Source organism: Saimiri boliviensis, chromosome 3, assembly GCF_048565385.1.
Source record: "Saimiri boliviensis isolate mSaiBol1 chromosome 3, mSaiBol1.pri, whole genome shotgun sequence".
In the NCBI taxonomy this organism is placed as follows: domain Eukaryota; kingdom Metazoa; phylum Chordata; class Mammalia; order Primates; family Cebidae; genus Saimiri; species Saimiri boliviensis.
This window is the reverse complement of record NC_133451.1, coordinates 204,134-228,224: the sequence shown is the minus strand read 5'-3', so window position 1 is coordinate 228,224 and position 24,091 is coordinate 204,134. Positions and strand designations below refer to the sequence as shown.

Genomic DNA, 24,091 nt, shown 5'->3' with positions numbered 1-24,091 from the left:
TCATACTGGGGAATATCTATATGGTCATCAATAAATAGCTCAGCAGAAACTATGCAAGCCACATAGAAGTGAGACCATATATTTGAAGTGCAAATGAAGAAAGAAAAAACTTTGACAAATAAGAAGACTATACCTGACAAAGCTGTCCTTTACAAATGAAGTATCAATCAAGATATTCTCAGATTAAAAAAAATAAGTTGAGGAAATACAAAAAAATGCTAATCAGAATTTTTCAAGTTCTAAGAATGGAATCCTAACTTCCAGCAAGAAAACACATAAAAGTATAAATCTTACTGGAAAACATATATACATAGAGGGCTATAAAACTATGATGCATAGATCACTTTTAATGCTGGCATAAAAGCTACAAGAAAGTATTAAAATACATATAGCTTCAATAATTTGTTAACAGGTATACAGTATAAAAAATGTAAAGGGTGACATAGTATGTTAAAGGAAGTAAAATTGTTTAATTTTTCTATACATAGAAGTTAACTTAACTTTTGCTTGAGGCCTGGAGTTCAAAACCTGCCTGGTCAATATAGCAGGACCCTGTCTCTAAAATAAATACATGAATACAATAAAGATCTCACAAAGCTATTTAGTCTTTTGTAAAAAGAATCACTGATTGTGATGTCTCATGCCTTTAATCCTAGCACTTTGAGAGGCCAAGGCAAGTGCGCTTCTTGAGCCCAGGAGTTCCAGGCCAGCCTGAGCAACATGGCAAAATCCTGTCTCTACATAAAGTACCCCAAAAAGGTAGCTGGACTTGTGCTTGTAGTCCCAGCTGCTCAGGAGGCTAAGATGGGAGGACTCCTTGATCCTGGGGAGTTTGATGCTATACTTAGCTGTGAATGCACTGCACTGCACTATAGCCTGAGTAACACAGCAAGACCCTATCTGTACAAAAAAAAAAAAAAAAAAGGAGTTAAATTGTCATCTCAAGTTAGACTTTTTTTTTTTTTGAGACGGAGTTTCTTTCTTGTTACCCAGGCTGGAGTGCAATGGCGCGATCTAGGCTCACCGCAACCTCCGCCTCCTGGGTTCAGGCAATTCTCCTGCCTCAGCCTCCCGAGTAGCTGGGATTACAGGCACATGCCACCATGCCCAGCTAATTTTTTGTATTTTTAGTAGAGACGGGGTTTCACCATGTTGACCAGGTTGGTCTCGATCCCTTGACCTCGTGATCCCCACCTTGGCTTCCCAAAGTGCTGGGATTACAGGCTTGAGCCACTGCCCCCGGCTCAAGTTAGACTTTTATAACTATGAGTTATTTTATGTAGGTCACTTGGAAATTAAAAACTATAGTAGATACACACAAAAAAGAAAAAGAATCAAAGCATATAACAACAAAAACAAAACAAAAATTCAAGAAAATGCAAGGGAAGAAAGCACAAAAGAATTAAAACACAGAAACTACTAAATGGTCAGAAAACAATGAACAAAGTGGCTCTGGTATATACTTTCTGTCATCCTCAAGCTTTTGGTCATATTGTAATATGGAAATATGATTCTCATCAGATAAGAACTGCATGATCTTGGACTTCTCAGCATCCGGAATTGTGAGCTAAGAAAACTTCTTTATACATTATCAACTCTGGGATATTCTGTTATTGGAGCAAAAAATAAATTAAAACACTCATGGAATGTCTGAATTGATTTTAAAAATCAACAATATGCTGTGCACGAGAGACTTACTTTAGATTTAAGAAAACACATAGGTTAGTGGTTTAAAGATGAAAAAGAATATTCCATGCCAATAATTAAAACAGTGTAGGAGTGGCTATATCAAACAAAAGAGACCTCTAGAGAAAAAAATCTGTCACAAAAAAAAGAACTTTGTTTGCATATGATGCAGTCTTACATTTGGAAAAACCTAATTCACTAAAACACTATTAGAACCCATACATTTAGTCAAGATACAGGATTTAAAAATTAGTGTTTCTACATACCAAACAATGAGCAATCTGAAAATCAAACCAAAGGAGTAATCCCATTTACAATAGCCACAAATTAAAATTAAATACCCAAAAATGAACTTAACCAAAGTGAAGAAAGATCTCTGTGATGAATACTATAAAACATTGATGCAAGAAATTAAGTAAGACAAAAAAAAGATGTTTTATGTTCATGAATAGGAGGAATTAGTATTATTAAAATTTTCATACTCCCCAAAACAATCTACAGACTTAATCTACGGATTTTTAATTGCATTAAATCTGTAGATTTAATGCAATTCCTATCAAAGCATCAATGACATTCTTCACAGAAATAGGAAAAGCAATTTTATAATGTAGACAGAACTCAGAATAGCCAAAGCCATTGTAAGAAAAAAGAAACTGGAAGAATCACAGTATTTGACTTTACATGATACGACACAGCTACCATAATTAAAACAGCATAAACTGATAAGTAGAGAGAATGCAGAGATAAATCCATACAACTATAGCAAACTTATTTTTGACAAAGGTGTCAAAAATATATTGTTACTGGTAGAAAGTGCCCAGGTTCTTGGCATCTTGAACAAAGAACTACACAAAACGCACAAACAAAGCAAGGAAGGAATAAAGGGATTTACTGAAAATCAAAGCACACTCCACAGTGTGGGTCCAAGTGTAGGGGCTTTAAGGCCCCATTACAGAATTTTGGGGAATTTAAATACTGCCTAGAGGATTCCATTAGTTACTTCGGGTATGCCCTATATCAGGCGTCCCTAAACTACAGCCTGCAGGCCACATGCAGCCCCCTGAGGCCATTTATCACCCACCCCCGCCCCTGCCGCCATACTTCAGGAAGAGGCACCTCTTTCATTGGTGGTCAGTGAGAGGAGCACAGTATGTGGCGGCCCTCCAACGGTCTGAGGGACAGTGAACTGGCCCCATGTGTAAAAAGTTTGCGGACGCCTGCCCTTTATAAATGGAGAGGATAAAGTACAGTTATAGTTACTTACAGTATGATGCCCTATGGAGAGGATGTTTCCTGGTATGGCTGGTATGAATTGGCCTTATGTTCCCTGCCTCCAGACCCTGTTTTCCTGCCTCATCTCCCCCGTGAGAGATGTGATCCCCCTAAATCTTTATAGGAGGTAGAGGAACTGATGGTCTTTTTCTTGTAACTTCCTTATGCTGGCTTGGGACGTAGTACCTGCCTACTGGGGATCCTGGAACTCTCGCCTGTTCTGTCTGGTGGAGGCAGGGCAGTTTCTTGATGCCCGGGGGGGTTTATCCTGGAAATGGTTGGAGCTTTTGTTTCATGATTATCTGAAGTTTGATGGTCTCTTGATGAGAGCAAATGTATTTGGTTAAGATTTAATGGGGGCGGATACCTATGCTGTTAGGAATGTTTGTTATAGAGATTTGCAGGAGGAAAACAAAACAAAACCTGGTTTGTTCTAGGATTTATGTGCTTCCTTAAAGTCTTAGCACAAGCAACTCCATTTTGGTTTGGTCTGTTGGGGCCTAGTATATGAGCTTAGTTCAAAATAATGGTATCCCAGAATTTTGTTTAAAGACTTCCCCCTTTTTAGTTAGGTTCTCACTTAGAGTGTGTCCAAAACTTAGGGCCTTAGAGTTACCACCATTTTGGGTTTCTGGTCTCAGCACGTTATTTATAGGTTATGGTATTCTCATGGTTGCACATTTCTTTTAGCTCCTGTTATCCTAGTTGAAGAGAGACCATAGAACATTCTGAAGATGGCTGCATGCAAGCATTTAAAACCTTTGAGAGACTACAGCGCACAAGGGAGACTATGATTTTGATTACTGGGAGGAAAATACCAAGAGTTCACAGTACGCTCCTTGCCGAAGGTTTCCATAAACCAAACCTTGTAAAATTAAATAGATCAAAGAATGAGCCAGATAAACAGTTTACTTACTTAATTAAGCAGTTTCTTTGTTAATATCCTACTACTGAATTTCTGTAATCTTTATTTGATGTATTTTTCCATAGGCCACAAATGCCAGCAGCTACACAAGTACTTCTTTGTTTAGTCACTTCTATTATAACTTTCACAAAAGAATTTAAGGTCTATTGGGTAACTGTAACCTTTACAGTACAATCTGCTGTAAAGCCTATCATGAGGGACACATTTTTAATCAGTTTTTTTGTTTGTTTTTGTTTTGAGATGGAGTCTTGGTCTGTCACCCAGCTAGAGTCTTGGTCTGTCACCCAACTCTCCACCCCAAGTCCACAGAATATACATTCTTCTCAGCACCACATCACACCTACTTTAAAATTGACCATGTAATTGGAAGTAAATCACTCCTCAGCAAATGCAAAAGAACGGAAATCTTAACAAACAGTCTCTCAGACCACAGTGCAATCAAGTTAGAACTCAGAAATCAGAAAATAACTCAGAACCACAGCTTCATGCAAACTGAAGAACTGGCTCTTGAATGTTGACTGGATAAGCAATAAAATGAAGGCAGAAATAAAGATGTTCTTGGTGTGGGGCCGTGTCTCAGTCCATCCAAGGTCCCCTCGGATCGCCCGGAGAGGCATTCGGACCTGGAGCAGTGAGCAGAATGAATACCTTCCAAGACAAGAGTGGCAGCTCCAGTAATAGAGAACCCCTTTTGAGATGTAGTGATGCACGGAGGGACTTGGAACTTGCTATTGGTGGAGTTCTCCGGGCTGAGCAGCAAATTAAAGATAACTTGCGAGAGGTCAAAGCTCAGATTCACAGTTGCATAAGCCGTCACCTGGAATGCCTTAGAAGCCGTGAGGTGTGGCTATACAAACAGGTGGACCTCATCTATCAGCTTAAAGAGGAGACACTTCAGCAGCAAGCTCAGCAGCTGTACTGGTTACTGGGCCAGTTCAATTGTCTTACTCATCAGCTGGAGTGTACCCAAAACAAAGATCTAGCCAATCAAATCTCTGTGTGCCTGGAGAGACTGGGCAGTTTGACCCTTAAGCCTGAAGATTCAACTGTCCTGCTCTTTGAAGCCGACACAACTGCTCTGCGCCAGACCATCACCACCTTTGGGTCTCTCAAAACCATTCAAATTCCTGAGCATTTGATGGCTCATGCTAGTTCATCAAATATTGGGCCCTTCCTGGAGAAGAGAGGCTATATCCCAATGCCAGAGCAGAAGTCAGCATCCAGTATTGCAGCTGTCCCTCTCAGCGAATGGCTCCTTGGAAGCAAACCTGCCAGTGGTCATAAGTCTCCTTACATATCCAGCACCAACCCCCAGGACTGGCTCACCCAAAAGCAGACCTTGGAGAATAGTCAGACTTCTTCCAGAGCCTGCAATTTCTTCAGTAATGTCTGGGGAAACCTAAAGGACTTAGAAAACTGGCTTCTCAAGAGTCAGCAACAGGAAGTTCCTGAAAAACCAAGTTATCAAAAGTGTAACAGCCATTCCAATGCTAGTTCTTTCTCCACTGAAATGGAAAAGGTTGAAGATCTAGAGCTTCCTGATCAAGATAAGATGGACTTATCAGATTGGCTGGTGACTCCCCAGGAATCCCATAAGCTGGGGAAGCCTGAGAATGGCAGTCATGAAATCAGTGAGAAGTTTAAGCTCTTGTTCCAGTCCTATAATGTGAATGATTGGCTTGTCAAGACTGACTCCTGTACCAACTGTCAGGGAAACCAGCCCAAAGGTGTGGAGATTGAAAACCTGGGCAATCTGAAGTGCCTGAATGACCACTTGGAGGCCTAGAAACCATTGTCCACCCCCAGCGTGGTTACAGAGGATCGGCTTGTCCAGAACTGTCAGGACCCATGTAAGGTAGAGGAGGTGTGCAGAGCCAATGAGCCCTGCACAAGCTTTGCAGAGTGTGTGTGTGATGAGAATTTTGAGAAGGAGGCTCTGTATAAATGGCTTCTGAAGAAAGAAGGAAAGGATAAAAATGGGATGCCCATGGAACCCAAACCTGAGCCTGAGAAGCATAAAGATTCCCTGAATATGTGGCTTTGTCCTTCTAGAAAAGAAGTAATAGAACAACCTAAAGCACCAAAGGCAATGGTTCCTTCTAGAATTGCTGATTCCTTCCAAGTCATAAAGAACAGCCCCTTGTCGGAGTGGCTTATCAGGCCCCTATACAAAGAAGGAAGTCCCAAGGAAGTGCCTAGTACTGAAGACAGAGCTGGCAAACAAAAGCTTAAAAGCACCATGAGTACTTTCTGGTGTCCCTTTAATACAGCAGACTGGGTCCTGCCAGGAAAAAAGATGGGCAGCCTCAGCCAGTTATCCTCTGGAGAAGACAAGTGGCTGCTTCGAAAGAAGGCCCAGATGTGAAGACAAGAGTTGAGCCGCCTTTCTGCCAGTTATCACACATCATGAGCTGAGTGACTGCAGCTTGCCAAATCATTGTGTTTCTGGGTCTGAACAGTTAGCTTAGTTCTTCTCTCACCTAATTTTGAACTAGTAAAGCAAAGTGAGTCATCAGATTTGAGTTACTGTTTAAAAGAAAAATGCTGTTTATTGATGCTGAGGTAATTCAGTTCCTTCCTTCTTACAGAAGTGTTAATTTACTCCCACACTAGAAATGCAGCATCTTTGTGGATACATCTTTTTCACAAGCCTCCAAGGCTTCTTAGATTGGGTCGTTACTAAAAGTACATGAAAACACTCACTCTAGTTTTAAAAATGAAATATTTCTGTAATCGAGGTATATTGATATATTCTAAAGCTAGTAAACTTCCCTAATGTTTAATTGCCCTATAGATGCTTCTCTTGCTGTGGGTTTTCTTGTTAGTGGTCTGAAATAATGATTTTCCTGTTCTATTAATATGTAGTGTATTTTACACAAAAAATTAATCTGGCTAATAGTGACTACCAAAATATGTATTAATAATCTTGGCAATTTTTGACATTACCCAATGTTTTAGCCTACATGTTTTACATTACTATTCACTTGAAACTCAGCTACTGCAAACTTTTTTCTTTCTGTAAATGTTACTAAAATATCCTGTGAGCTCTTTTAGAAGGGTTCAGTATTTCAAGAGGATTTTTGAGGCAGTTCTAGCCTTTTAAAATATTCTATAGACCTACGGGGTTTAAAGGAACCCCAGTAATAACTAAGCAAATAGGCAAAGACATGTTGGAAATATAGTATGGTACTTGAACTATTCACTATATTGGTGCATCCTGTGTAAATGGAATTATTGGTGCATCCTGTGTAAATGGAAGCTGAGCTTGACACCTGGTGCTTTTAACTAGGGATACAGTCGTCCTTCTCCTGCAAGCACAGCACACCTTTACCTCCAAAGGTGACATTATAGTGAATAGGCTGTTTTCAACACTTGTGCCTTCGGGTGTTCATTGAAACTTTATGAAAACTACTGATGTTTTCTCAATGTCCTTAAAGTTATGTCCATGCTTTAAAATGTCTCTGTAGGAGAGAAGTGGGGTTTATAATGTTTTTAAATTCTCTAAAGATATCTTTGCTGCTTTCCAGACTTTGAAACTATTAAGCTTCTTAACTGCCTGTTACTGGAAATACTTCTGGGGAAACTTCATGGTTCCACAATATCATTGCTATACAGCTTCACTAGAGTTCTTTGAATCACAGCTGGAAAGAGCTTTGTATTATTTTTTAATTCCCTCCCCAGATATCACTTAGAACTATTATAATAAAGGTGATGGGCAAAAACAACATAAGGAGCCTTTCAGTTATCTTAAGTTGCAGCTAACTCTGTAGTTTCTTTCTTGAGGCCAAATACACTGTATTTTACATTGTCAAAATGTAATTTACATTAATCACTATGTTAATGAGTATGTGAAACATTCTTTTGCATTGATGAATTTTGCATCTGCCTCCATTAAAAGCATAACAGCCATAAAAAAAAAAAAAAAAAAAAAAAAAAAAAAAAGATGTTCTTACAAGCCAACGAGAACAAAGATAAAACATACGAGAATCTCTGGGACACATTTAAAGCAGTGTCTAGAGGAAAACATATAGCAATAAATGACCAAATGAGAAGCAAGGAAAGATCTAAAATTGACACCCTATTGTCAAAACTGAAAGAGTTAGAGGAGCAAGATAAAAAAAACTCAAAACCTAGCAGAAGACAAGAAATAACTAAGATCAGAGCAGAACTGAGAAGATAGCGCCACAAAAAACCTTTCAAAAAATCAATAAATCCAGGAGCTGGTTTTTCAAAAAGATCAACAAAATAGACAGACCACTAGCCAGATTAATAAAAAAGAAAAGAGAATAATCAAATAGATGCAATAAAAAACGATAAAGGGGATATCACCACAGATTCCACAGAAATACAAACCATCACCAGAGATTATTTCAAACTACTCTATGCAAATAAACTAGTAAACCTGGAAGAAATGGATAAATTCCTGGACACTTATATCTTCCCAAGCCTAAACGAGAAAGAATCCTAAACCCTGAATAGACCAGTAACAAGAGCAGAAGTTGAGGCAGCAATTAAGAGCCTACCACCCAAAAAAAGTCCAGGTCCAGATGGGTTCACAGCTGAATTCTACCAGACATACAAAGAGGAGCTGGTACCATTCTTTCTGAAACTATTCCAAATAATACAAAATGAGGGAATCCTTCCCAAATCATTTTGTGAGACCAACATCATCCTGATACCAAAACCTAGCAGAGACGCAGCAAGAAAAGGAAACTTTAGGCCAATATCCATCATGAACATAGATGCAAAAATCTTCAATAAAATACTGGCAAGCCAACCGCAACAGCACATCAAAAAGCTTATCCACCATGATCAAGCAGGCTTCATCCCGGGGATGCAAGGCTGGTTCAACATACGCAAGTCTATAAACGTAATTCACCGCATAAACAGAACCAAAGACAAAAACCACATGATTATCTCAATCGATGCAGAGAAGGCCTTTGACAAAATTCAACAGCCCTTTATGCTAAAAACCCTCAATAAACTAGGTACCGATGGAACGTATCTCAAAATAATAAAAGCTATTTACGACAAACCAACAGCCAATATCATACTGAATGGGCAAAAACTGGAAGCATTCCCTTTGAAATCTGGCACTAGACAAGGATGCCCTCTCTCACCACTCCTATTCAATCTAGTACTGGAAGTTCTAGCCAGAGCTATCGGGCAAGAAAAACAAATAAAGGGTATTCAAATAGGAAAGGAGGAAGTCAAACTGTCTCTATCTGCAGATGACATGATTGTATATTTAGAAGACCCCAACGTCTCAGCCCAAAATCCCCTGAAACTGATAATCAACTTCAGCAAAGTCTCAGGATACAAAATCAATGTGCAAGAATCACAGGCATTCCTATACACCAATAACAGACTTTAAGAGAGCCAAATCAAGAATGAAATGCCATTCACAATTGCTACAAAGAGAATAAAATATCTAGGAATACAACTAACAAAGGATGTAAATACCTCTTCAAGGAGAACTACAAGTCACTGCTCAATGAAGTAAGATAGGACACAAACATATGGAGAAACATTCCATGTTCATGGTTAGGAAGAATCAATATAGTGAAAATGGCCATACTGCCCAAAGTAATTTACAGATTCAATGCTATCCCCATCAAGCTACCAATGACCTTCTTCACAGAACTGGAAAAAACTACCTTAACTTCATATGGAACCAAAAGAGAGCCCGCATAGCCAAGTCAATTCTAAGCAAAAAGAACAAAGCAGGAGGCATCACACTACTGGACTTCAAACTATATTACAAGGTTACAGTGATCAAAACAGCTTGGTACTGGTACCAAAACAGAGATATAGACCAATGGCTCAGAGGCAATGCCACACATCTACAACCATCTGATCTTTGACAAACCTGACAAAAACAAACAATGGGAAAGGGATTCTCTGTTAAATAAATGGTGTTGGGAAAACTGGCTAGCCATGTGCAGAAAGCAGAAATGACCCCTTCCTGACACCTTACGCTAAAATTAACTCCAGATGGATTAAAGACTTAAACATAAGACCTAACACCATAAAAACCCTAGAAGAAATTCTAGGCAAAACCATTCAGGACATAGGCATAGGCAAGGACTTCATGACCAAAACACCAAAAGCATTGGCAACAAAAGCCAAAATAGACAAATGGGACCTAATCAAACTCCACAGCTTCTGCACAGCAAAAGAGACAGTCATTAGAGTGAATTGGCAACCAACAGAATGGAAAAAAATTTTTGCAATCTACCCATCAGACAAAGGGCTCATATCCAGAATCTACAAAGAACTATAACAGATTTACAAGAAAAAACAAGCCCATTCAAAAGTGGGTGAAGGATATGAACAGACACTTTACAAAAGACATACAGGAGGCCAACAAACCTATGAAAAAATGCTTATCATCACTGGTCATTAGAAAAATGCAAATCAAAACTACATTGAGATACCATCTCACACCAGTTGGAATGGCAATCATTAAAAAATATGGAGACAACAGATACTGGAGAGGATGTGGAGAAACAGGAACACTTTTACACTGTTGGTGGTAGTGTAAATTAGTTCAACCATCATGGAAGACAGTGTGGAGATTCCATGGACCTAGACACAGAAATTCCATTTGACCCAGCAATCCCATTACTAGGTATATATCCAAAGTATTATAAATCTTTCTACTGTAAGGAGACATGCACACGAATGTTCATTGCAGCACTGTTTACAATCACAAAGACCTGGAACCAACTCAAATGCCCATCGATGATAGACTGGACAGGGAACATGTGGCAGATATACACCATGGAATACTATGCAGCCATCAAAAACAATGAGTTCGTATCCTCCGTAGGGACATGGATGAACCTGGAAACCATCATTCTCAGCAAAATAACAGAACAGAAAATCAAACACCGCATGTTCTCACTCATAGGCAATGAAAACACATGGACACAGGGAGGGGAGCATCACACACTCGGGTCTGTAGGGGGAAAATAGGGGAGGGACAGCAGGGGGTGGAGAGTTGGAGAGAGACAGCATGGGGAGGAATGCCAGATATAGGTGATGAGGAGGAAAGCAGCAAATCAATCTGCCATATGTGTACCTATGCAACAATCTTGCATGTTCTTCACATGTACCACAAAACGTAAAATGAAACAAACAAACAAACATATGGGCAGACCCGGAGCAGTGACTCACGCATATAATCCTAACACTTTGGGAGGCTGAAGTGGATGGATCACTTGAGGTCAGGAGTTCAAGACTAGCCTGGCCAATATGATGAAACCCCATCTCTACTAAAAATACAAAATTGGCCGGATGTGGCGGTGCATGCCTGTAGTTCCAGCTGCTGGAAGGCTGAGGCAGGAGAATCACTTTAACCCAGGAGGTGGAGGTTGCAGTGAGCCAAGATCTCACCATTGCACTCCAGCCTGAGCAACATAGCAAGACTCTGTCTCAAAATAAATAAATAAAAAAAAATATCTACTCTAATAGTGCTTATAAATAAATAAATAAATAAATAAAACCGAACATATGGGCAAATTACCTGAACCACAATGTCACATCAGTGCAATTATTTTCCCCTTATGCTATCTAGTTGATTTGTTTTTGTTTTTTGGGATGGAGTCTTGCTCATCACCTAGGTTGGAGTGTGGTGGTACGATCTTGGCTCACTGCAACCTCTGCCTCCCAGTTCAGGCGATTCTTCTGCCTCAGCCTCCCAAGTAGCTGGAACTACAGGTCCATGCCACCATGCCTAGCTAATTTTTGTATTTTGTATTTTTCACCATGTTGGCCAGGCTGGTCTTGAACTCCTGACCTCGTGATCTGTCCACCTCAGCCTCCCAAGATGCTGCGATTGCAGGTGTGGGCCACAGCACCTGGCCTTAATTGATTTTTTTTTTTTTTTTTTGGAGACAGGGTCTCACTCTGCTGCCCAGGCTCGAGTGTAGTAGCAGAATCATGGCTCGCTGCAGCCTCCATCAGCAAGGCTCAAGCCTCACCTCACCCTCCCAAGTAGCTGGGATTACAGGCTCATGCCACCATGCCCAGCTAATCAATTTTCTTTTTCGGTGACAGGGTTTGGTCATGTGGCCTAGGCTGGTCTTGAATTCCTGGGCTCAAGTGATTTGCCATCCTTGGCTTCCAAAAGTGTTGCATTATAGACGTGAACCACTTTGCCTGGCAGATCAGTGCAAATTAACCCATGAAAAGATGTTCAAAGTCATTAGTCATTGGCTGGTTTAATGGCTCACACCTGTGATCCTAGCACTCTGGGAGGATGAGGTGGCTGGATCACCTGAGGTTAGGAGTTCAAGACCAGCTTGGCCATCAGGGTGAAACTCTATCTTAAATAAATAAATACATATATAAAAACAAAAACATCATTAGTCATTATGAAAGCGCAAACTAAAACCACAATGAGATTGTTGTGTACCTTTTGGAATGGCTAAAATTTAAATGATTGAGTACATCAAATGTTGTTACTGATTCAGGGTAACTGAAAGTCTCATATCCTACTTGTGGGAATGTAAGATAGTATATCCACTTCCAAAAACAGTTTGGTATTTTATTTATTTTTTTGAGACAAAGTTTCACTCTTGTTGCCCAGGCTAGAGTACAACGCTGCCATCTTGGCTCATCGCAACCTCTACATCCCAGGTTCAAGCAATTCTCACGCCTCAGCCTCCCTAGTAGCTGGGATTATAGGCATGGGCCACACGCCCGGCTAATTTTGTACTTTTAGTAGAGACAGGGTTTCTCCATGTTGGTCAAGCTGGTCTTAAACTCCCGACACCTCAGGGGATCTGCCCCCCTCGGCCTCCCAAAGTGCTGGGATTACAGGCGAGAGCCACTGTGCCTGGCCATATTTTTTTTATTTTTTGGGACAGAGGCTTACTCTGTTGCCAGGCTGGAGTGCAGTGGCGCAATCTCAGCTCACTGCCACCTCTGCCTCCCGGGTTTAAGTGATTCTCCTGCCTCAGCTTCCCTAGTAGCTGGGACTACAGATGGCTGCCACCAAACCCAGCTAATTTTTGTATTTTTAATAGAGATAGGGTTTCACCATATTGGCCAGGCTGATCTCAAACTCCCAACCTTGTGATCTGCCTGCCTCGGCCTCTTAAAGTGCTGGGATTACAGGTGGGAGTCACTCCACCGAGCTTATTTTATTTTTTTGAGGCAGTCTCACTGTCTCCAGTCACCCAGGCTGGAGCGGAGTGGCGCAAATGTGGCTCACTGCAGACTCTGCCTCCTAGGTTCAAGAGATTCTCATACCTCAGCCTCTGAAGTGGCTGGGATTACAGGCCTAGGCCACCTTGCCTAGCCTGGTAGTTGTTTTTTTTTTCTCTCCACTCTGAAATGGAGTTTCCCTCTTGTCGCCTAGGCTGGAGTGCAGTGGCACCTTCTCGGCTCACCACAACCTCCACCTCCCAAGTTCAAGCAATTCTCTTGCCTCAGCCTCCTGAGTAGCGGAGATCATAGGCATGCACTACCACGCCCGGGTACTTTTGTATTAGTAGAGATAGGGTTTCTCCATGTTGGTTAGGCTGGTCTCCAACTCCCAACGTCAGGTGATCCACCTGCCTCAGCCTCCCAAAGTGCTGGGGTTACAGGTGTGAGCGACTGCACCCAGCCTGGTAGTTTATTTTTAAAATTGAGCATTTACAGGCCGGGCGCGGTGGCTCAAGCCTGTAATCCCAGCACTTTGGGTGGCCGAGGCGGGTGGATCACGAGGTCAAGAGATCGAGACCATCCTGGTCAACATGGTGAAACCCTGTCTCTACTAAAAATACAAAAAATTAGCTGGGCATGGTGGCGCGTGCCTGTAATCCCAGCTACTCAGGAGGCTGAGGCAGGAGAATTGCCTGAACCCAGGAGGCGGAGGTTGCGGTGAGCTGAGATCGAGCCACTGCACTCTAGCCTGGGTAACAAGAGCGAAACTCTGTCTCAAAAAAAAAAAAAAAAAAAAAAAAAAAATTTGAGCATTTACTACCTTTAGACTTAGCCATTCCAAACTTAGGTATTTATTCTAAAGAAATGAAAGCATATGTCTGTATAATGACTTGTACATGAATGTTTATAGTGTAGCTTTATTTGTAATAACCCAAAACCAGAAACAGTCCATGCCACGTCATGGAAAAACACTCAATGATAAAAAAGCATGAACTATTTATATATGCAAAAGTGTGGATGAATCTCAAAACAATTATGTTAAGTAAAAGACATGAGACAGAAGAAAGTAGATGCTGTAGCGCTCCACTTATATAAAATCTAAAATATGAAAACTAACATACAGTGACAGAAGCAGATTGGTGGTTAGCGGTGATTGAGGTGGGGGTTCAGGGAACAGCATGTGGGAGGGATTATAAAGCTGCATGAAGAAACTTTGAGGGGGATTTGAGTAAATTCATTATGTTGAAATGGTGAAGGTTTCACAGGTATTTATGTATATCGATACTAACATACTTTTAAAATGCACACTTTAGGCAGGGTGCAGTGGCTCACACCTGTAATCCCAACACTCTGGGAGGCTGATGCAAGCACATGATGAGGTCAGGAGATTGAGAGCATCCTGGCCAACATGATGAAGCCCCTTCTCGACTAAAAATTAAAAAAAAAAAATTAGCTGGGTGCGGTGGTGTATGCCTGTGGTCACAGCTACTTGGGAGGCTAAGGCAGAAGAACTGCTTGAACTTGGGAGGTGGAGGTTGCAGTGAGCTGAGATTGTGCCACTGCACTCCAGCCTGGTGACAGAGTGAGACTCCCGTCTCAAAAAACAAATAAAATAAAACAAAACAAATACAATAAAATGTACATTTTAGGACAGGTGTCGTGGCTCCAGCCTGTAATCTTAACACTCTGGAAGGCTGATGCAGGCGGATTGCTTGAGCTGAGGAGTCCAAGACCAGCCAGTGCAACATGGTGAAACCCCATCTCTACGAAAAATGCAAAAATTAGCCAGCCATGGTGGTGTGTGCCTGTAGTCTCAGCTACTTGGAAGGCTGAGGTGGGAGGATAGCTTGAGCCCCGGGGGCAGAGGTTGCATGCATTTTATTGTATGCTAACTATGCCTCAATAAAGCAATTAAAAGCAAACACTGTGGGCCGGGTGCCGGTGGCTCACGCCTGTAATCCCAGCACTTTGTGAGGCTAAGGCAAGCAGACCACGAGGTCAGGAGTTCAAGACCAGCCTGTTCGAGACACGATCACAAGGTCAGAAGTTCGAGACCAATGCTGAAACTTCATCCGCACTGAAAAATACAAGAATAAGGCTGGGTGGGGCCTTATATATGTATTTTATATATAGAATTATTCATATATAAAAACTTTTATATATAAAATTATGTGTGTGTGTATATATATATATATATATATATGGGGGGGAGGGGGAGAGAGAGAGAGAGAGAGAGAGAGAGAGAGAGAGAGAGAGAGAGAGACTGGGGGGGTTGGGGTCTCACTATGTTGTCCAGACCGGTCTTGAACTCCTGGGCCCAGGTGATCTTCTTGTGTTGGCCTCCCAGGGTGCTGGGATTACAGGAGTGAGCCACTGTGTGTGGCTAGCATTCTTTTTTTTTTTTTTTAAAAAAAAGGCAGAGTCTCCCTCTGTCACCAGGCTGGAATGCAGTGACACAATCCATAGCTTACTGTAACCCGGAACTCCTAGTCTCAAGGGACCCTACCGAGTAGCTGGGACTAAAGGCATGTACCACCACTCCCCAGCTATTTTGTGGAGACAGGGTCTTGCTTTGTTGCCTGGGCTGGTCTCAAACTCTTGGGCTCAAGTGAGCCTCTCACCTTGGCCTCCCAAATTGCTAGGATTACAGATGTGAGCCATTGTGACCAGTTTAGCTTTCCTTACACATAGGAAAGCTCTCCCCATTAATAAATTTTGTCTAACATGCCTGATTGTTTTTTAAGACGGGGTCTTGCTCTGTTGCCCATGCTGGGTGGGGTGTGCAGTGGTGCAAGCGTGGTGCTCACTGCAGTCTCCTGGGCTGAAGGAATCCTCTGTAACTGGGACTACAGGCTTGAGCTCCCACGCCTGGCTAATTTTTTTTATTTTTGGTGCAAAGGAGGTCTCCTTACATTGGCCGAGCTAGTCTGGAACTCCTGGGCTCAAGAGATCTTCCTGCCTTGGCCTCCCAGGGCACTGGGATTACAGGCATGAGTCACTGTGCCTGGCCTGATTTTGTACTTTGAGAGAATAAAATGCAGTATAACCTTAAAAAAAAAAAAAAAAAAGTATTCATTTGACAGAAGTTAACATCCAGAATAAACTCCAAAAAATCAACAAAGTAACATGATTAACAAATGGACACGAGATAAAAATGTTCCTCCAGGCCGGGCACAGTGGCTCAAGCCTGTAATCCTAGCACTTTGGGAGGCCGAGGCGGGTGGATCACAAGGTCAAGAGATTGAGACCATCCTGGTCAACATGGTGAAACCCCGTCTCTACTAAAAATACAAAAAATTAGCTGGGCATGGTGGTGTGTGCCTGTAATCCCAGCTACTCAGGAGGCTGAGGCAGGAGAATTGCCTGAATCCAGGAGGCAGAGGTTGTGGTGAGCCGAGATCGCGCCACTGCACTCCAGCCTGGGTAACAAGAGTGAAACTCCGTCTCAAAAAAAAAAAAAAAAAAAAAGTTCCTCCAAAGATGAAATACACATAGCAAACAATTATTGAAAAAATTTTTAATGTTTAGAAAAATGTAAAGCAAAACTACAATGAGGTATTATTGTTTATTAATTAGAATGGCCAATATCAAGCAAACAAAAAATAGCAAATGTCAAAAATGTAGATGAATTCAAACCCTGGTGCACTCTTGGTGGGAAGAAAGTGATGCACCCCCTAAAAATGTATGGGGATTCCTAAAAAAAAAAAGTTATTCTATGACTTAGTAATTCTACTTCTGTGCATCTATTCAAAATATGCAAAGTACATCTGACAGAAATATTTGCACATCCGTGTTTAGTGCAGCAATAATCACTGTTATTAGTTTATTCCTGCACTGCTATAAATACCTGAGACTAGGTAATTTATTATTTTTTTAAATGTTTAATTGGCTCATGGTTCTGTAGGCTGTACAGGAAGCATAGCAGCTTCTGCTTCTGGGGATGCCTCAAAAAGCTTCCAATTATGGTAGAAAGCAAATAAAGACTAAGTCATCTCACACAGTGGGAGCAGGAGCAAAACAGAGTAAAAAGGCAGGTGTTACACGCTTTTAAAAAATGAGATCTCAGGAGAACAAACTCACTGTGGCAAAGACAGTAGTACCAGAGGGGCTGCTGCTAAACCATTCATGGGAAGTCAACCCTGTGGTCCAATCACGTTCCACCAGGCCCCACCCCCAACATTAGGGACTACAATATGAGCTCAGATTTGAATGAGGACACAGATCCAAACGATATAATTTACAAAAGTCAAAAAGTGAAAAAAAAAACCGAAATGTCCCTTAATGGTTGAATGATTTAAAAACATGTGGTTTATACATACAATGAAATATTCTTTAGCTTCAAATGAAACTATCTTGTCAGATGCTACAATAAGAAAAAATCTTAAAGCCATTATTTTAAGTGAAATAAGACACCAACAAAGTGACAGTGTGTGATTTCACTTATGTAAGATATCTTAAGTAGTAGACTCACAGAAAACCTAAGTAGAAAGGTGCTTGCCTTTTTAGGGGTGTGAAACCTCCGTGGAGCCAAAGATCAAGTAAGGACATTTGGAAAAAGCAGGACCTTACCCAGGTGGCTAACTCCAGAGCCCATATACACGGCTGCACACAAAACATAGCACACCAAGCTTGGTCTTAACTAAGGCTTCTGAAGCAGTTCTGCAACCTTTTTCAAACTCCTCTCAGCTATAGTACACATGTGGTCCTTCCCATCAAGAGACCTGCAAGAAGACACACTCAGCCATAACCCTGGAGGCAGGCCTACAGATCTTAGCCTCAGCTGTGGTCCCTGAAGCAGCCCTGTGACTCAGTTCTAGCCCTCAGAGCCATAGTCCATGGCCAGTTGTACACACTCAGAGACCCAGAAAGACCTGTGAAAACTGTTCCCCTGGTAGTCAGTAGAAGGCAATCCTATTCATACACTTGGTATGAATGAGATATGATTTAGAGCAGTACTTTTAGTACTTAGCCCATCACATGCAGACGACTTTCAAAACCCTACCTTACTTTTTGCCATATAGATTAATGTCCTCAAGGGAATTTAATCTTTTGAAGGCCCAGAAAGAATCTGTGACTGTCCAAATCTCTGGTAACACAACCATCAAAAGCAGACCCCACAGCAGACCCTGTGTGACTCAGCTACAATCCTTCTCTGTAACCCTAGAGGTAATCTCATCAGCCTGGGGACAGAACAAAAGGAGATCTTTACCTGCCAGAACTAATTATAGAAACTGTAATCATTGTTAGATCCTTCAAATGTACAGACACACAGGGCTGCTTCAGAGACCATAGCCAAGGCCAAAATCTGCAGGCCTGCCTCCAGGGTCACAGCTTCTATCTTAACATATTACTAAAAATTTGCATCAGAACAATTAGGCAAGGAAAAGGAGAACAAAGCTCTCCAGCTTTGGAAAAGAAATAAAAATTTTACTGTTTGTAGATTATATAATTATGCATATATATATATATAAACTCTAGAGTAAATCAACAAAAACTGAACTAGTAAATGTATTTGTTAAAGCATCAGGATACATAATCTTAAGACAGGAAAATAAATCTTAGAAATCTTGGGGCCCCCAAAATCACTAAGTCAAGATGGGAACTGCCTAGGGCAAACCAGCCTCTCATTCTATTCAAAGTCATCCCTCTGCTGACTGAGATAAATGCACATCTGATTGCCTCCTTCGGACAGGCAAATCAGAAACTCCAAAGAATGCAGCATTTGTCTCTTTCTCCTATACCTATGACTTAGAAACCCTATCCCTGCTTGAATTGTCCTGCCTTTCAGGATGGAACCAATGTATAAGTTACATATATTGATTTATGTCTCATGTCTCCTTAAAATGTATAAAACCAAGTTGTGCCCAAACCACCTTGGGCATATGTTGTCAAGGAATTCCTGAGGCTATGTCATGGGCACGAGTCCTCAACCTTGGCAAAATAAACTTTCTACATTAACTGAGACCTGTCTCAGATTTCAGAATTCATACTCTGTTGCCCAGGTTCATCTTAAACGCCTGTGCTCAAGTGATCCACCAGTCTTGGCCTCTGAAAGTGCTGGGATTACAGAAATGAGCCCCTGGACCTGGTCCAACATACAAATATTTGTTGCATTTCCAAATAGTAACAAAAAACTTTCCAAAAAAGAAAGAAAGAAAAGCCAAAATAGACAAATGGGATCTAATTAAACTTGAGAGTTTCTGCACAGCAAAAGAAACAATAATTAGAGTGAACCAACAACCAACAGAATGGGAAAAATTTTTGCAATCTACCCATCTGACAAAGACCTAATATCCAGAATCTACAAAGAAGTAAAGCAGATTTACAAGAAAAAAACTAACCCATTCAAAAGTGGGTGAAAGATATGAACAGACACTTTTCAAAAGAAGACATTTATGAGGCCAACAAACATGAAAAAACGTTCATCATCATTGGTCATCACAGAAAGGCAAATCAAAACCACACTGAGGTACCATCTTGTGCCAGTTAGAATGGTGATCATTAAAAAATCAGGAGACAACAGATGTTGGAGAGGATGTGGAGAAAAAGGAACACTTCTTTTTTTTTTTTTTGAGATGGAGTTTCTCTCGTTACCCAGGTTGGAGTGCAATGGCACGATCTCGGCTCACCGCAACCTCCACCTCCTGGGTTCAGGCAATTCTCCTGCCTCAGCCTCCTGAGTAGCTGGGATTATAGGCACGCGCCACCATGCCCAGTTAATTTTTGTATTTTTAGTAGAGACGGGGTTTCACCATGTTGACCAGGATGGTCTCGATCTCTTGACCTTGTGATCTGCCCGCCTTGGCCTCCCAAAGTGCTGGGATTACAGGCTTGAGCCACCGTGCCCAGCCTAAAAAGGAACACTTTTACACTGTCGGTGGGAGTGTAAATTAGTTCAACCATTGTAGAAGACAGTGTTGCGATTCCTCAAGGATCTAGAAATAGAAATTCCATTTGACCCAGCAATCCCATTACTGGGTATATACCCAAAGGATTATAAAGCATTCTATTATAAAGACACATGCACACATATGTTCATTGTGGCACCGTTTACAATAGCAAAGACCTGGAACAAACAAAATGCCCATCAATGATAGACTGGATAAAGAAAATGTGGAACATAATACACCATGGAGTACTACACAGCCATAAAAAAGGATGAGTTCATGTTCTTTGTAGGGACACTGATGAATCTGGAAACCATTATTCTCAGCAAACTGACACAGGAACAGAAAACCAAATACCACATGTTCTCGCTCATAGGTGGGTGTTGAACAATGAGAACACATGAACACAGGAAGGACAGCATCACACACTGGGATCTGTTATCGGGGGCTAATGGAGGGACAGTGGGAGGTGGGGAGGGTGAGGAGAAATAACATGGGGAGAAATGCTAGATATAGGTGACGGTGGGGGGATGGAGGCAGCAAACTACCTTGCCATGTATGTACCTATGCAACAATCCTGCATGATCTGCACATGTACCCCAGAACCTAAAGTACAACAAAAAAAATTTTTAAATAACTTAATTAAAATAAATTTAACTGATGAGATTAAATACGTATACATTAAATACAATAAGATATTAATGACAGAAATTATAGTAGACACAAATAAATGGAAACATATTCCATTAGGATAACTAATATTGTCAAAGTATCATATTATCAAAAGTGATCTATATATTCACTGTGAAAATTTAGTGTCATTTTTTACAGTAATAGAAAACACAATTGTAAAACATAAGTGTAACCTTCAACAACTTTAACATGAGCAATACTGAGAAAGAAGCTGGGACCTCATACTCTAATTTCAAACTTTATAAGAAGGTTACAGTAATCAGGAGTATGGTATGTGCATAAAAACAGATACAAAAACCAATAAAACAGAATAGAGAGCCTAGAAACAAATCCATGTATACAAGATAAACTAATCTTTGATAAGGGCACCAAGAATATGCAAGGCAGAAAGTATAGTCTTGCCAATACATGGTGCCAGGAAAAATTGGATATCCACAAGCAAAATAAAAAAGTAGAACATTTTCTTACACCATACCTCCAAATCAACTCAAAATAAAAGACTTAAATGTAAGACATAAAAACTTAAAACTCCTGAAGAAAACATAGGGAATAACCTGTTGATATTGGTCTTGGCAATAACTTTTTTGATATGACATTAAAAGCACAGCAACAGAATAAAATACAAACGAGTAAGATTGCATCAAAGTAAACAGCTTCTACAAAGCAAAGGGAAAAAAATTTTTTTTAAAGCATGCAAAATAGAAAAATATTTGAAAGCCACATATCTGATAAGAAGTTAAAATCCAAAATGTACAAGAAACTTCTGAAATTCAAAGCAAAACGATAACCCATTCAAAAATAGGCAAAAGGTGAGTTTTTCACCCCCAAAACAAACATACATAACAAGGGAAAATCTGTATGCTGATGGTGAGATGCAAATTAATAAATTCATCATAACAAAACAGTAAAAAATAAAAATAGAAGTATATAATCCAGCAATACCACTTCTGGGCATATTACCAAGGGAAATAAAATTAGTACCTCAAAGAAGTATCTTTAGCCCCATGTTCATTGTAGTATTGTTTACAATGGCCAAAATATGGGGTCTGTGTGTGTGTGTGTGTGTGTGTGTGTATGTGTGTGTGTATGCAATAGAGTGTGTATATATAGAATACGTAAGACAAAATTATATATATAATTATATATTTTATATATATACACACACATATATACACACACACACAATAGAGTATATATGTGTGTGTGTATATATACACACAGTAGAATACTATTCAGCCAGAAGAGAGAAGGAAATCTAGCCATTTACAACATGGATAGACCCGGAGGACATTATGCTAAATGAAATAAGCCAAACACAGATAGGAAAAGAAACTGCATCTTCTCAGTTAGATGAGAAACTTAAAAATGTAAACTCATAGAAGCAGAGAGCAGAATGGTGGTTATCAGTGCCAGAGGGTGGGAAATGGAGATGTCATTCATGTTCAAAGAATACAAATTTTTAGTTATAAGCTGAGTACAACTCTGAAAAATCTAAAGTACATTCCCATTAGATCAGCAAAATAGTACTGTGTTTATAGTTAGTAATACTGTAATGTATGCTTATGATTTGCTACAACAGTAGACCTTAAGTGTTCTTACTATAAAAAAAAATTGCTGGCAGGTGCAGTGGCTCATGCCTGTAATCCCAGCACTTTGGGAGGCCGAGGCGTGCGGATCACGAGGTCAAGAGATCAAGACCATCCTGGCCAACATGGTGAAACCCCGTCTCTACTAAAAATACAAAAAAATTAGCTGGGCATGGTGGCGCCTGCCTGTAGTCCCAGCTACTTGGGAGGCTGAGGCAGGAGAATTGTTCGAACCTGGGAGGCGGAAGCTGCAGTAGGCCAAGGTCGCATCACTGCACTCCAGCCTGGCGCCTGGTGACGGAGTGAGACTGCCTCAAAAAAAAAAAAAATGCTCATCTACATGAGGTAATAGATGTGTTCATCAACTTGAGTATATTTTATTTTACTAGATATATTAAACCATTACATTGTACACATTAAATAGTTACACAACTTTTTTATTTATCAGAAAAATCCAAGTCATATAAACACGGATGTACAATAAGCCCTCATTTTATGTTCAAAATAGGTTCTTGATAACTACATCATTAAATGAAGCAATGTTGCTATATGTCATGCAAACATAACTCTTGTCTATATCCATTATACTCTGGTAAAATTAGTTTTCTCACACAATATGTTGCTTCACTTACTGTTTCCAGAAACCTATCAACAAAGTTAAGTGAGAATTTATTATACACATATATAACTTACATAGGTGTGTGTATGTGTGTGAGACACACATTTTTATATATAGATCTCAATAACAGAGAATTTCAGAAGGCTTCCTACTAAATAAGATAAAATTATAGGATAATAGCTATTAAGAAATATGCTCTAAGCTGGTTAATAACACAGTGCATTTAAGAAATCTAGAAGGTGAGTAGATACTTTAAACCAGTGGTGCAACCCTTTGAATGTGAGGACATTTTTGCTTATCTGTGGTGGTGGATATCACAAAAATTATTCACAAGACTTTTTTTTTTCTGTTTTTCCTCTTCAGCTATTATTAATGTTAGTGTATTTCATGTGTGGCCAAGACTATTTTTTTTTTCCAGTATGGTCCAGGGAAGCCAAAAGGTTGGAAACTGTGCTTTAAATAATTTGAAAACTTCCAAATTTCAGTTTACATTAAAACAAGAATATTTTAAAGTAAAATAAAATTACATTTTTTCAGATTTAGAAAAATGCTTATTGTTCTGATAAAATTGCTGAGTAAGAATTTTTGTAGAATTACATTTGTAACCTCTATAGGATTCAAAATCACTAAGCAGCCAGGCGCGGTGGCTCAAGCCTGTAATCCCAGCACTTTGGGAGGCCGAGGCGAGTGGATCACGAAGTCAAGAGATCGAGACCATCCTGGTCAACAAGGTGAAACCCCGTCTCTACTTAAAATACAAAAAATTAGCTGGGCACGGTGGCGCGTGCCTGTAATCCCAGCTACTCAGGAGGCTGAGGCAGGAGAATTGCCTGAACCCAGGAGGCGGAGGTTGCGGTGAGCCGAGATCGCGCCATTGCACTCCAGCCTGGGCAAGAGTGAAAGTCCGTCTCAAAAAAAAAAAAAAAAATCACTAAGCAGAAGAGATGTCCAACATGTGTTCCTGGGATTTCTGAACCAAATCCCAGTATGTCCATTACTCACCTTACACATTTTAGACATGATGCAAAAAACAGTATTTGGAAGAAAAAAAAAACCTTTAACAGAGCTCCTCAATTATTCAAATATTCCCAGGTCTCCAAAAGCAATGGAACAAGTCAGATCATGGAGCCCTTTATAAGTGATAAAGTAGACCATGGCTTTCCCTGTAAACTTGAAGGGAGCTCACTAAAGGAAAAACAGAATTATTAGATTTAAAAGCATGGGACAGAAAATGACCTTATTTGTGAATATGAGAAAAAATGCAGCC

At 40.3% G+C, this 24,091-nt stretch overlaps 1 protein-coding gene and 1 pseudogene across 5 annotated transcripts in view; one reads left to right on the top strand and one right to left on the bottom strand.

Annotated features, from left to right (window-relative positions):
- The window catches only part of LOC120363082 (uncharacterized), a 116,824-nt gene that overhangs the window by 81,255 nt on the left and 11,478 nt on the right, over window positions 1-24,091 (bottom strand). The window lies entirely within an intron of this gene.
- On the top strand, window positions 4,448-6,263 carry LOC104650420 (nuclear receptor coactivator 4 pseudogene; annotated as a pseudogene).